At 42.9% G+C, this 13032-nt stretch overlaps 1 protein-coding gene across 2 annotated transcripts in view; it reads right to left on the bottom strand.

The window, feature by feature from the left end:
- Positions 1-12384, bottom strand: part of KLHL13 (kelch like family member 13) — a 91373-nt gene extending 78989 nt beyond the window's left edge. The window contains exons 1-2 of one of the 2 annotated variants that reach the window (XM_050902080.1): positions 12346-12384; positions 1639-1703 (exon numbers count right to left, since the gene is read on the bottom strand). The gene's annotated coding sequence lies outside the window, so the exon portion shown is untranslated. The remainder of the gene's footprint in view (positions 1-1638; positions 1704-12345) is intronic. The other variant, XM_050902081.1, reaches the window with a different exon arrangement.
- Positions 12385-13032: the final 648 nt, after the last annotated feature.

Raw genomic sequence — 13032 nt, 5'->3', positions numbered from 1 at the left:
CAAAATGAATGAATGTTTTACCTCCAAGCAGCAGAGCTTAAATTGTTAGCTCAGTCTATCCATGATCAGAAAAAGTAAACTGAAGCTTTAGCTGCATTCTGGTAAGATTTCAAAACTATTTAATAATCTACAAATACATACATTTATCTTTTTCAGCTAAGCTGAACAAACTTCCCAAAAAGCTGAAAGCAATCAGTCTTAGCAGTGTCTCCTTGTGTTACATGCACTATTTTGTACAAAGAACTAAACAGCTTCCTGTGTCTTTATCAATTGCTCTAATAAATGACCTAAGGCTACATTTTTAAATTGTTGTGAATCAAATTATTACAGTATTTTCATCAAAGGAGAGTTCTGAGATTTTCAACATATTAACAGTGCCCAACACTTCAAGTATATCAATCAGCTTTTGAAAGCCCTGGGAAAAACACTGCTCCCATGGAAGAATTAAACATGACATGGTCAGAGAGTTCTACAAAAGAAAATGAAATATTTTTCATTTGAACATTTGCATGTTAAGCATTTAAACTGCTGTGAAGAGTTTAGATACAAGAGTTTCCAAGAGCTGTTCATTTCCAACTAACTATATCCAAATCATGACATTTAACAATACAAAAGCCTTCTAATTTCTGTCCCAGTGAAGGCTGACAAATAGCATCAATAGCGTCTGCTGAAAATTTACACTTTACAAGCATGCTACTCACCCACACAGTCTCTCATAAGTCATCTATTTTGTACTGGGAAAATTCATCAGAATAATTTTCATTGCATCAATTTAAGGATGCCTACTGCAACATCTGGAAAGGCTATATAAAGAATACAGAGCATGTACATACATAAATAAATATTTATGTATCCTTCAACTAGAAAGTTTCAGGCTACCAACAACATAAAAATATCTGAGTATTTTGACCAACACTAAAGAATATCTTTAAAGGTCCCTGCTTTCTTGGATGCGTAAACCATTTAATCAACATCTATTAAATGCTAAGTTTCATGTAAGGAAAACACCACACACAAGCCAGATATGAAAGGTCAGACTGAAGACCTACTTAGCCAAGCTACCTGTCTAACAGCAGCCATTTCAGGAGTGATGCCAGTAACGTGACACTGCACTCCAACAGCTTCCCTCAGCCAGCATCTTAGGGACTTCCCACAAACTGCATCCAGAACGTAGTCTTTACCACTCCGCAATTCACTTTTTTCTTCCACTAATTTGTCTAATCACATTTCAAACTAATTTGTGCTCAAGATATCCCGTGACAATGGAGTCTCGATATAATTATACACTAGATAACAATGGAGTCTCACAATATAATTATACATTACAGGGAAGCATTCTTCAATTACCACCTCAATAATTTCATAACGTACCACCCATAGTAGCCTTCCCACCTCCAGTGTCATACTGGCTGCAGAGATTTCCCCAGAACTGTTTCGCGAAGAGTGCTCTCCTACTGAGCCACTCCTCTGACTTACGGTACTGCCTCTCAACTGCATGAAAAGCTGGGAGCACATCCACACTGAACTACACAATGTGTTTCCTAGTTATGTTAATTGAACAGGAACAGTTTCACTGGGGTTTAGCCATTAAAAAAAAAAATAATTATTTGCATACACAAAGCATCTCAACTTTCTTACTGTTCATGGCAGGGTCCCAGGGCTATGTTTCGCCATTCCCAAGTAGTCCAGGTTAATTTTGACATCTAGAACAAGGTTCAGGAAGAGAAAAAAAATTGTCACACACGTTTGCACACTATTATTCACTGTAGATGTTATTTTAAAGAACTGCAGGGTACAGCATCTCCAACAGAGTTAACTATTGGCTTCTGCAGCTCTTTGAGCTCTATCTCCACTGTGAGTGGAAAATTGGATAGCTCCACTTATTGCCTGGAGGGAAAGTTCACATCACTCACTACAAATCTGTGGCATCCTATTCTTTTCCATGTATACAGAGTATTTCATACACAATTTTGCAAGACCACAGCTTCAAATAAAAATCAATTTCAACAATAGTGCAGAATTAAAAAAGCCAGAGCTAATTTTTGCTTTTAAACTACTCAGACAGACTCTCTGTATATCTCAGAAGTAGAGCCACCATTTTATGTAAATCACTAAATGCACACAAGTCACAGGAGGTACAGAAGTCCTAATAGAAGTAATACCTTGCATCATGACACTAAGCCAAGCACGTTTTTCCTAAATTCACCCCACAGTTCCTATCACAGCAGGAAGATATCTGTCTGGGCTTGCAAAAAGAGCATCAGTCACAATGAAGTTGAAATAGCACAAAGTTATGGCGAAAGGTTTCACAGCCATTTGGAAGTCATCTTACTGGCCAGAATGCAGAACTGGAGAGCCGGAGTTGGGAGGAGACACTGCTTTTCTTTTTAATGCTGAAAAGATAGCATGTCCAATTGAAAAGGAAAAAAGCAGCCAGTTACCCCAAAATGCAAAGAGCAATTAGCAGTATTGTCATTTGCAATGGCATTCATGTTTTTTTATTCATTCTAACATAAAGCAGAGTGAGGAAACACCAGCAACAATGCTGCCAGCTTTCACTTCCTCTGCGCTTCCTCTCAGAAAAGAAAAAAATTGAAACATTACACTTGGCAACTTGTATTCTCACATTCAGTTAGCACCAATAAGTGAGGGTCACTTCTACAACTCAATGAACGAACAACATTTTTTCAATTACAAGCCCTTGCTGACCTGAAGTTATTCATCCAGTTAAAACAATGAAACAATACTAACAACAAAATCACATAGGAAACCGCAAGTTAACCAATAGTAACAGATAAGAAATGAAACACTATGGGACATTCAAACTTCTTAACCAGAACAAAGCAGTTACCTGAAGATTAGAGAGGTTACTGCAGTCTTATTTCATGAAGTTTTCTTTCTTTTGCTATTCCTCCTTAAAATGTGTCAAATTATTTTGCTTTTCATAAATACATATCTACATATGCCAGCCATCAGCAAGACACGTGTTCCAGAATTAAAAGAATATTAATGTGTCAGGGATGACACAGGCAAGTCATCAGGAAGCCTCTTAGGTCATTTTGGTGATGAAAGCCAGAAAGACAAGAACTTAGAAAGTAGCTCCTGGTGGCAAGAAGCTCTCTAAAACCAGGCGTAAGATCCAGGCTTCCCCACCATCCCCTATCGGAGCATTTTGCATAACCCGCATCTCTGCAAAGCCGTGTCAGGCTACTCCAGTGACACACACAAGCATTACAGTGGAGGGCCTTATGAAAGGCTCTCAGTAATGAAAATCTCGAACAATGTCAGACTTGTTAGACACATCTGGGATGGCACTGAAACAATAAAGTCAATACAAAGATAGCATTTTTCCTCCAACCCACTCATTTCTTCCTCCTCCCATTTCTTTTTCCACCATTATTTATTCTTGACTCCACGTTCAGGACTGTAAAGTGTTGCCATGCAACCTCTTCTCTTGCACATTCACATTTTCCGGCCCAACTCTCTCCTACCATTAATTTTACTAATGAATAAACAATCTGAACTAGTAATGGGAGCTGGTTATAACCATAGCGTGGACTTTTCTGTATGCATGTGGGGAATACAGGACATTGTTGCACAGCAACCCCACACCACATCCCAAGGCACCCGCCAGCCTGGCAGCACTGTCAGAACAGGGCTAGCACTACAGCCATTCCCTGCATCCCTATAAACCGTGTCTAAATTTAACCACTACTTCTTTCACTCCACACCAGCAGATCACTACAGCCTAACCAGAAAATGCACTCATTCCCTACAAGGACGGTGAACTGGGATTCTCTTACTTCACTTGTAATCGCAAGGTTATTTGCAGGGGAGAAGCCACATTTCTGTCTGTCAAGCAGCCTTTTATCTTGTGAACCTCTGCCCTGGGTTTGGATCTCCTCTTCTAGATACAGCTGTGCCATGGAAGAGCTCAGCACCCTCAGCTGCTTGTCCCTGCTCTCTGCCAGAAGACTACCAGCTGAGCTGCTCTTAAGTACTTTCTAACCTATTTACTCAGGATCAACCAATACAAAGAGTGATTATTTAGGCTGTTTAAACCACCCCAGCTTATTTTGGTTGGCATTCTGCAGAAGAGTTCACATAATTGTCTGAGCTGCCAGAGGTAAGGTTTACAGCCCCCTCACTGAAATACTACTTCTACAAACCAGGAATGACGGCCAAAAGCAAAACCAGACAAGAAACCCCTGCCGGCATCCCAGAAGAAAGTAGGGCTCTTGGCACACTTGTCATCACCCAAGGAATGAATTTTAAGAGGAGGGCAAGTCTTGCTTACATTTGCTCAGACCTTTCCAGGGAAGTAATTTCCCCTAGCTCTCAGAGAAGATATAACTCACAAAGCTCCATGAGCCAGGACAGCCATGTGAGCACCTATAGTAACACTGCAGGCAAGCCTTTGCCCTTGAAGAAAGGCAAGAGATGCTGGTAAAATCTATAAAGTCGCCTTAGGGCTACAAGTTTTGAAAGAGAAAAATGCTACCACCATAGGCTAAAGTTAGACTACATGCTTACTAAGCTGTTGCCTATGATGTTAACCATTTTGTTATTCTGCTGTACTCACTCCACCCACCACCACACACAAACCCCACAAAAATAACATGTGAAAGAAAGACTACAGTAGCATAACAAGTTTTGGGAACAGAAACTGCCTTTTTGGTCTGTGCATGTGAAGCACTATCACACCAAGGTTTTGGTCCATCACCGTGGCTCTTAAATAGTACCATCAATTTTACAGGGAAAAAAATTAAGAGGATGGACTAGATAGCACACTATTAACATAAGTTAGATGTACTCATTAAAAGCTATACAGTACAGTTTATTAGTGATTAAAATTTTCTTTAAAAAAAGTTAAGTATGAAATCCTAAAATTTAATATCCACCAAAAATAGCAAACTTTCTAGAAGTCCATGCCATCGGGCATATAGATCAGCAAGATTGTTTTATTAATACAGAAAAAAAATAAAATTAAGGAACCATGGTAGAAAAAAAAAACCAACCAACCTCTGGGTCTCTATCTTCTTGCTGAAAGGAAATGCTAGGGGAGTTGCATCATGGTCCATTTAGAGCCTCACTGCAAACTCCTCCATGTATTCAACCTTACATTAAGATAAGCTACTAAACCATTCCCAAAAAAGATTAGCCTACTTGCAAAGATACAGGCCAGGCTCTCTCATAACAAGTGATACCACCAACATCACTAAGGCAACCAGTTGAGTTAATGACACTTCCACCAACTCCAAGAGAGCCAATAACATGATCATCTCATTACTGCTCTCTTTTAAATAACAAAACTCCCTGTTTGGACATTAAGGACAAAATTTTCAGACTCAGGGGAAAGCTATGGTACCAAGTCTCACCTGGATTACAAAACTCCCCACATTAGCCCTTCTACCATTAAAGATGTCAGTCTCTTATATTGCCCAAGTCTAATGAAGAACAGAGACAGTGAATGCTTACGCACTTACTGTTACTCCTCCGTGACAAATGTGAGCAGCCACAAGAGACTGGTCTGATTTGCATAGCCACTGAGGGAGCAATGTAAGGCAACTCGAGCAATCTAGTAAATTCAGATTCAATATTGCTGAATTATCTAGATTTATCCTTTGACTCTTTTGTAGCTCAAGTGTTTAATTCACGACTTCCAGTTTGAAGGTGTAAGCTTGCAAAGTCTTTAGTTTATATAAAATATATTTCATAGGGCATATACCCTGATGGAAATACTTTAATTCCACTGTATTAAAATAAGCTTAGAACAGCAAACACAAGAGCCCAGCTTAAATTTCTAGATATAACAACATCACTGCTAAATTACAAATTCAACATTAAAGAGAACAAAACTGGTTACATTCTGTTTCTGTTAAAAGCTTCCAACATAAACAGGCAATAAAATATAGTTGTTAATAAGTGACAGCAATACAACCACATATGTATTTTGTAACTTCTAGTTGCTACTACTTAAAGTTACTCACTAGCAGTGAGCCGAAAGACCATCAGGGAAGGGAGGCGGCGGGGATAAACTATTAATACAAGTCTTCTACAACTCTGGCCCCCATGGCAGATAATAAGCTTCTAAAAAAAAATATACACAGAATACATGCCAATGTCTGTAGGATTCTAGTGCCACTCACGGCTTTCTTTAAATAACGGATGTGCTACTCACTTCCTCTGTTCTATTCAAAATCTGTGGGCAGCCATAAACTTGCCCAGAACCAGGCCTATTTCGTAACATTGAAGCTACTTGACAGTCAGGCACTGAGAAGCCAAAAGTTGACAAGGCAGAAGAGCAACCTATTTCTCCCTCTTGGTTTCCTTCAGGAGCTAGATAACATCTGTGAGCAGTATGCCGGCCAGTGCTTTGATTCCTCCAGAGCCGAGACGAAAGCTTTCCCCCCTACCTTACTGTAGTGCAGAATTCATGCTTTCATGCAAAGATTTTACTGAAGGCATGAATTTATGTGGATCGTTCAGCTCCCACACAGGTGGAAAGCTAGCTGGAGAACAGCAGTCCCAGGAACATCTCTTTAATGGCATCTGGAAACATGACTAGTTTGAAGTGAGAGCACTGCCCCGGTCCTGCAGCACTGAGTTTGATGCTCCATGCCCAGCATCTGCTGGGAGAAGCAGTCCTGCCTTCCCTCCACTCACCTCCAGCCACATCATTCCTGCCTCTACCTGTGAGAGCAATAGCAAGGTGTAGCCACAGGGTGAGTTAGCAAACTGATAAAAACATTACTGAGTGGGTTAGTTTCCCAAGAGATAAGCAGCATGAAAGAAATCACCCTGCAATCACACAAGCATTAGCTCTGCCAATGGAGCTGCAGCAGGAGATCGGGGCATAAGGCAGGACCACCCAGAGATGCATCAGATGAGGTACCTGCAGCACCAAACTGCTTCCAAAGCCTCTAGCATCAGTTTTTGCCTTCCAAGTGTGAATCTTCTGGTTAATTTTCAATCCATAATAGGTTTACTAAGTTTAAAATTTAAAAGAAATCTTTCACATTTATTTCTTAAAGATTTAAATATGTAGAAAATACACTACAACAATGTACAACAAACAGAGCTTCAACTTTAGAGAGCTGGGGTTTGTGCCAGTACAGTAAAAACCTGCTGGATATTTCAGATCATCATCTTAACATACGGCTGGATATTTCACATTAGCATTATCAGATAAGGTCAGTTATTCAAAAGAATCAAAGTTCCCACGATGCTAAATGAAATGCACATGGAACACATTCAATTTGAAACTAGAACAGACCACTCACATGGAGATCCCAAAAAACAATCAGGAAAAAGGAAGTGGGTTGAAATTCACATGTTTATCCTTGCATTCTTTGGCCTACAGGATTCTCTCTAATATTATAATCATTATCACTCGTACACCTCAAAAATTCTGCTTTATTTTTTTTCATTACATGGAACCTCACCTTCCTCATAACAACAGTTTGCACTTGACCAGATGGAGGTGTAATCAAGCTCGTTTACAATGCACCAGTTTTCATTTGTCACGTTGCTAAATCCTGGTCTGCAATTTCTGAATGATACAGACTGATAAAATTGGCCCTCAGTTTATTTTTCTCACCAAGAATAAAGGAACAAAGTTCTTCCCTCACTTCCCTGCAAAGATAGAAATTTACATTCATAATGGGATTAACATATTGAGATGCTGAGCACTGCAATATCAGTTAAAACATCTACTTTTAAGTCCTCAGAGCTAGGACAGGCACTCAAATCATCCCATCCCTGGTTTTAACCATGAGACCCTGTGCAACACGTTCCCACAAGCTTTGTACCAACTGTTTTTCTACTAGCAAGGTGGAACAGCTTAGGCAGGACCTCCATCCTAAAGCAGTTTGTAAGTCCCACCTTCAGGCAAATTAAGAGACTTCGGAGAGGCAGGACCAACAAGTACGTACACCAGTAGGCAGAAGGAGCCAAAGGAAGCTCCTGACATCATAGGTAAATAGTCCTGCTGCTTTGACTACTGACAGCCAGTTCTGCTTCTGGTCCCATCCACACCTGCACAAAAAAACACCAGCAGTTTTGCCCTGTCAATAGCCTTCCATGTGCACCACTGTCTGGGCCCCCTTCCAGAGAAAGGTCCCTCAGAAAGGAACAGCAGAACGCATAACCTGCCAGTTCAAGTAGGCATGGGGCACCTGGTAAGACTGATGCTCTTTAATATGGAAATGGAAAAAGATTTTAAGTTCTCCCCAAAATTTAAGCAACTACAAGTTGGGGCAAAAGCTCCGAGAACTTCTTTGAAAGCAAAACTTCTGTTCACAATCTATTTCCACTTTCACCTGTACATAAGCTTTCTCATATTTCAAATATTTCGTATTAAAGAAACCAAGCAGAATAGCTTTAAAAATGGAGAGTGTGTTGGCATTGCCAAACAAATCTCACACATTTCACAACTATAGAACACACCACCAAGCAGCTGCATCAATCACAAAGAAGTTAAAACAAAAGCCCCAAGAAATCATATGACCAGTGTCATTAGTATTTACAACAAAGCACTGTTTCCACAAAAGGAAACAAAATGACATATTTCCCACAGCAAGTCTAAAGCAAAAACATTGACGACACAAATCAGCAGCTGGTGCATTCTTCAAAAAATTAGTACACCTGATTCACTTAAAAACAGCTTCTCAAAATAGGCATGGCAGACATCAAATTCACTATAGGACACTGAACATGGGAAATCTTTCGAATTTTCTTACTGTTAGTCTGCTGAAACACACAGGCCAATTAAAGGAGTCAGACTTAAATTTTGTCTCAGCTTGCAAGCTCCTCTTGGGTTCAAACAGATTCCTTCCTACCTCATAATCCAAAAGATACCTTCAAGAAATCCACTTCTGAAACACTCCTGCCACCAATACCAAGTCACACATTGCAATTCCCTGTATCTCCCATCTCAAGGGACTTACAACTTACTTCCCTTGTTGGATCCTTCTGACACAGGATACAGGCTATCTGCACTATATAGCATAGGTGTGCTTTCACCCTGAAACACTTAGTACTGTGTAAACCCCTTAGAGACAAAGTTTTATGCAAATAATTCAGATTAAACCGGCAAATTTATCAATTATCCTGAATGCCACTGAAAGCATGCCTTTTCTTCCAGAGACTACTATCTAACATTGCTTAATTACTTCCTAGTTTTTCAAAGACACTTTGCTTAGGGATAGCAAACATATTAAGAAAAGTTTCTTCCACACTAGCATTTTTAATTTATCCATAAAGCTCTAACCTCCGAATTTTAAGAAACCTGTTGCATCACAAATAGTTAAAAAGAAAACCATAAAAATGTTTCCATCCAGTATTCTGACAATGCAATACAGCTGTGAGAATTAAAAAAAGCTCAAAGCAGAGAACCTTGAAAGGAAAGCAGAACATATGTTGCCCCATCTATTTAAGCTTTTACCTCCCACTCACACTGACACCCATATACACAATGCCAGATCTGTGATAAAGGCATCTATCCCTGTGAACCTAGCCCCAGGCCGTCACAGTCAACTTTCATAAGCTATTAAGAGTTATTAGAAAAGTTTTGTACTATTGATACAGTGAAACAGCCAAACACCAAATACTTTCTGAGGCTGCTAGCTCTTAAAACAAATGCTTCATAATTGTTCAATTTTTGCCATAGTGCAGTTTCTGAGAAAGTTTTGCCAGCACAGATATATCAACTAAAAGAGTAAAGAAAAAAAAGCCACGTACTAAGCATCACAGCTACTACAGCAACATAACAACCATGAAAAAGCAGAGCATTTTTGACAGCTTTGCTTGTAGTGTTTGTGGAGGTGATATAGTAGTGCTAGCAGAAACACTCCTAGCAGAACACATTGCAAATTCATTTGGAGTCTCTACCAACATGTTTCTTTGTAGTGTGGACCAACTACCCCTTTCTAATAGCTGGACCACACTAAGAACATATAGCCCTTAAAGTAACATCATTGGAACTTTTAATTCAGACAGCAGAGGTTATGCCTTTAGATCCAGACATCCTGGGCTTGATCACCACTGTCAAAGAAACATATACAAGTATCATATTACACTGAGATACACTCAACATGAGACAGTTTGTTGATTTTTTTTTTTAAGGAACTCCAACATTTTTCTCAGCTTTTTGCAAAACAAAAGAAAAAAAATCACATTTAAGGTCACTAGAATTCAGGGAGAAAAAGCAAGGCTTCAATTTGTATGCTCAATCCCACAGTGCTTCTAGCCAGTTCACATGCCAGCACAAGAGCCCCTTCTGCAGCAGCTACCTTTCACTTCCCCTCCGAGTCCCCTTAGAGCTTAATGAAGGATTCATCATCAATCTCACACACTGCCTCTGTAGCGATATCAGCTGAACATACTCCCTTCCCTGCTTCACCCCGCTCAGCCCTGCTTTGAGCCAGCCAAATCCTCACAGGCTGTTTGAGATGATCCCAGTGCTCATCATCTCCTCACAGACATGCTCTGCTATCATTTGTGGGACCACACTGCAAACTGGATCAGGGAGTCTGTGCATGACCCTTTTTTTCTGGCTGGGTAAGTTTGCTGATCTGCTTAATGCCTTCATGCTTCACCACCAGAAGTTATGCCAGTGATACCACAAGTTGCAGAAGTCCCCAAGCCACTATTACTGTTGCAGATTAGGTACAGTTGAACCACAGCCTCAGATGACTTTCAGTTTACTGAATCTTTTACAGAAGAGCAGAAGAAACTCTTTAAAATAATAATTAAAAAAAGTGCTGGCTGGGGCAAAGTTACTTTAATTCTTTTTTGACACCTGGTGTCAAGCCAAGGCTCACTAGAAACAGTCTTGCTTCTTTGAAGCAGAGCAGCATGCTAATTTGTGCTGGCAGCTCACTACAATTTTTTGAACTTCAGAAGTGAAGGAAAATGTTTAAAAGCACAATTTTGAAAGTCACAGAATCAAAGAGATCACAAGAAGTGCATTCAGGATAGCATTTAATCCTAGTAACTACCCAAACTTTTTTTTTACTATCATGACTCTGCAGCATATTCTAGGATTAAACGGGATTGCAGAACAGGCTTTACCATGAAATCAGAGAAGTAGGGATAGTGCCCTGAAGGTTCTTCATCAGCATTATCTCTATGTGTAGCTCACTGGGGAAAGAATAAGGAAGATTCCTTTGTGGCATTCTATTCAAATGTATGAGCCATATTTAAATGGGTAAGGGAGATATTTCTGATGCAGACTTCACAGCAGGTCCAAGTCAGCATCAGTTTCATTAACACTCAGAACATCCAAGCTAAAGAGCCCTTTACCGTACAAAACTGAAAAAGATGTGCACCTTGCATCTCCTGAATTATACAAAGGACCCAAGCCAAGACTCCAAGGGCTCTCAAGTTAATATCGCACTTTTCATACGGAGGCAAAAAGTCCTGAACAGCACCTAGTACAAACAGAGTTTGGCCCAAATTTTATGCAAACAGGGAGAAGAGGAAACCGCCAAGTTAATTACAACCTACAGTTACATCCCCATTTCTAATGGCTGCATCTCAGAACTAATCCCCAAAACTCCTTCCTGCACCCAGACCTCAACCAGCCTATTTAAAGACTAAGGAACAATAAACACCGATGGGCAGAAAGGGTCGGGGGAAGGAAGAAAACGATTACAATGACTGCGAAACAATGCCTGGAAAAGGAGAGTTGAAGACACTTTTTCAGAGAGGCACAAAGCACACCAGCCCCGTCCCGAAGCAAACTGCCAGCTGTGACCCCCAGCCGGGTCAGTCCCGCTTTGTTCCCTGCCATTCCCACCCAGGACCCTCGTCCTGCAAGACCCCTGTGCCTGCCCTCGCTAACCTCCTCCTCCCCAACCACCTCACACCTCCCCGGAGGCACGGCACACTTTTGCTCTCCCCCTTGCACACAGTGCACCCCTCCTTCTTCCCCCTCGCAGGGTACTCCCGACTGCAAAGAGGGCACCCCCGCTTTTCCTCCCTCACAAACCGGGTCTTCCCCCCATTGCCACACGCTGGCCCTCCCCTTGCAGACACGTTACCCACCCCCCCCAAGCGCAACCGGGGCACCTCCGTCCCCCCCTGCATGCAGGGAGCCCCTCGCTGCAAACAGGGCACCCCCCGCTGCAAACAGCGCTCCCTTCCCCCCGCCCTCAGGGCAGCCCCCTCTGGCAGAAAGGCAGCCCCCTCCCCGCCGCCCCGGCCCCGCACTGCTCACAGAGGGCGGCCCCGCTCCTCCTCGCGACCCCCGGCCGCACAGGCCCCGCAGGACACAGGGCCCCCGGCCCCACCGGGACCCCCAGCAGGGAAGAACCGGGCATCGTCCCCGCGCACCCCTCTCACCTGCGGGCCGCGGCTGCCCGCCCGGCCCCGGCCGCGGGGCCCGCTCCGGAGCGTTCCCAAACTCCCGAGCGCGGCCCCGCTCCTCACGCCCGCCCGCCGCGCCTGGCCCCGCCTCCCGGCACCGCGCGTCACCGCCCGCGCCAACATGGCGGGCCGCCGGGCCTGTGCGCATGCGCCCAGGGGCAGCGGCGGGGGCGGGGGGCAACGCGCGGCAGGTGGGGCTAGATGAGTGGGCGTGTCTAGGGCGGGGAGTGGCAGTGAGAGGGGCGGGGTCAGAGGAAAGGGGCGTGGTCTCTGTGCCCGTGGGGCGGTGAGGGGGGCGAGGTGGACGGATGGACGGATGGACGGATGGACGGATGGATGGATGGACGGATGGACGGATGGATGGAGGGGCTGGGGTGCACAGGGGCAGAAGCTTTGCCGGCAGGGGCTGTCCCCAGGAGCACAGTGCGTCAGGAGAGCTGCTGGAAGAGCAGGGAGGACAGCAAGAGGCAGCAACAGCCCTTGGTGACTTAGCGAATGCGAGTGATAGAAGTACCAAAACACCTCCTTGTGTTCTCCAGGGGTTTAATTGGGGACCAGCATTATTAGCAAGTGAAAGGCCAACCCCAGGTTGCTCTCCTGACCATAGCGTTTGCTACTGGAAAGCTCAGAATTGCTTCACCTGCTCCTGTAACACTGCAGGAT

The sequence above is a fragment of the Gymnogyps californianus genome, chromosome 9 (genome assembly GCF_018139145.2).
Source record: "Gymnogyps californianus isolate 813 chromosome 9, ASM1813914v2, whole genome shotgun sequence".
NCBI classification, from domain to species: domain Eukaryota; kingdom Metazoa; phylum Chordata; class Aves; order Accipitriformes; family Cathartidae; genus Gymnogyps; species Gymnogyps californianus.
This window is presented reverse-complemented; position numbering and strand designations above follow the sequence as displayed.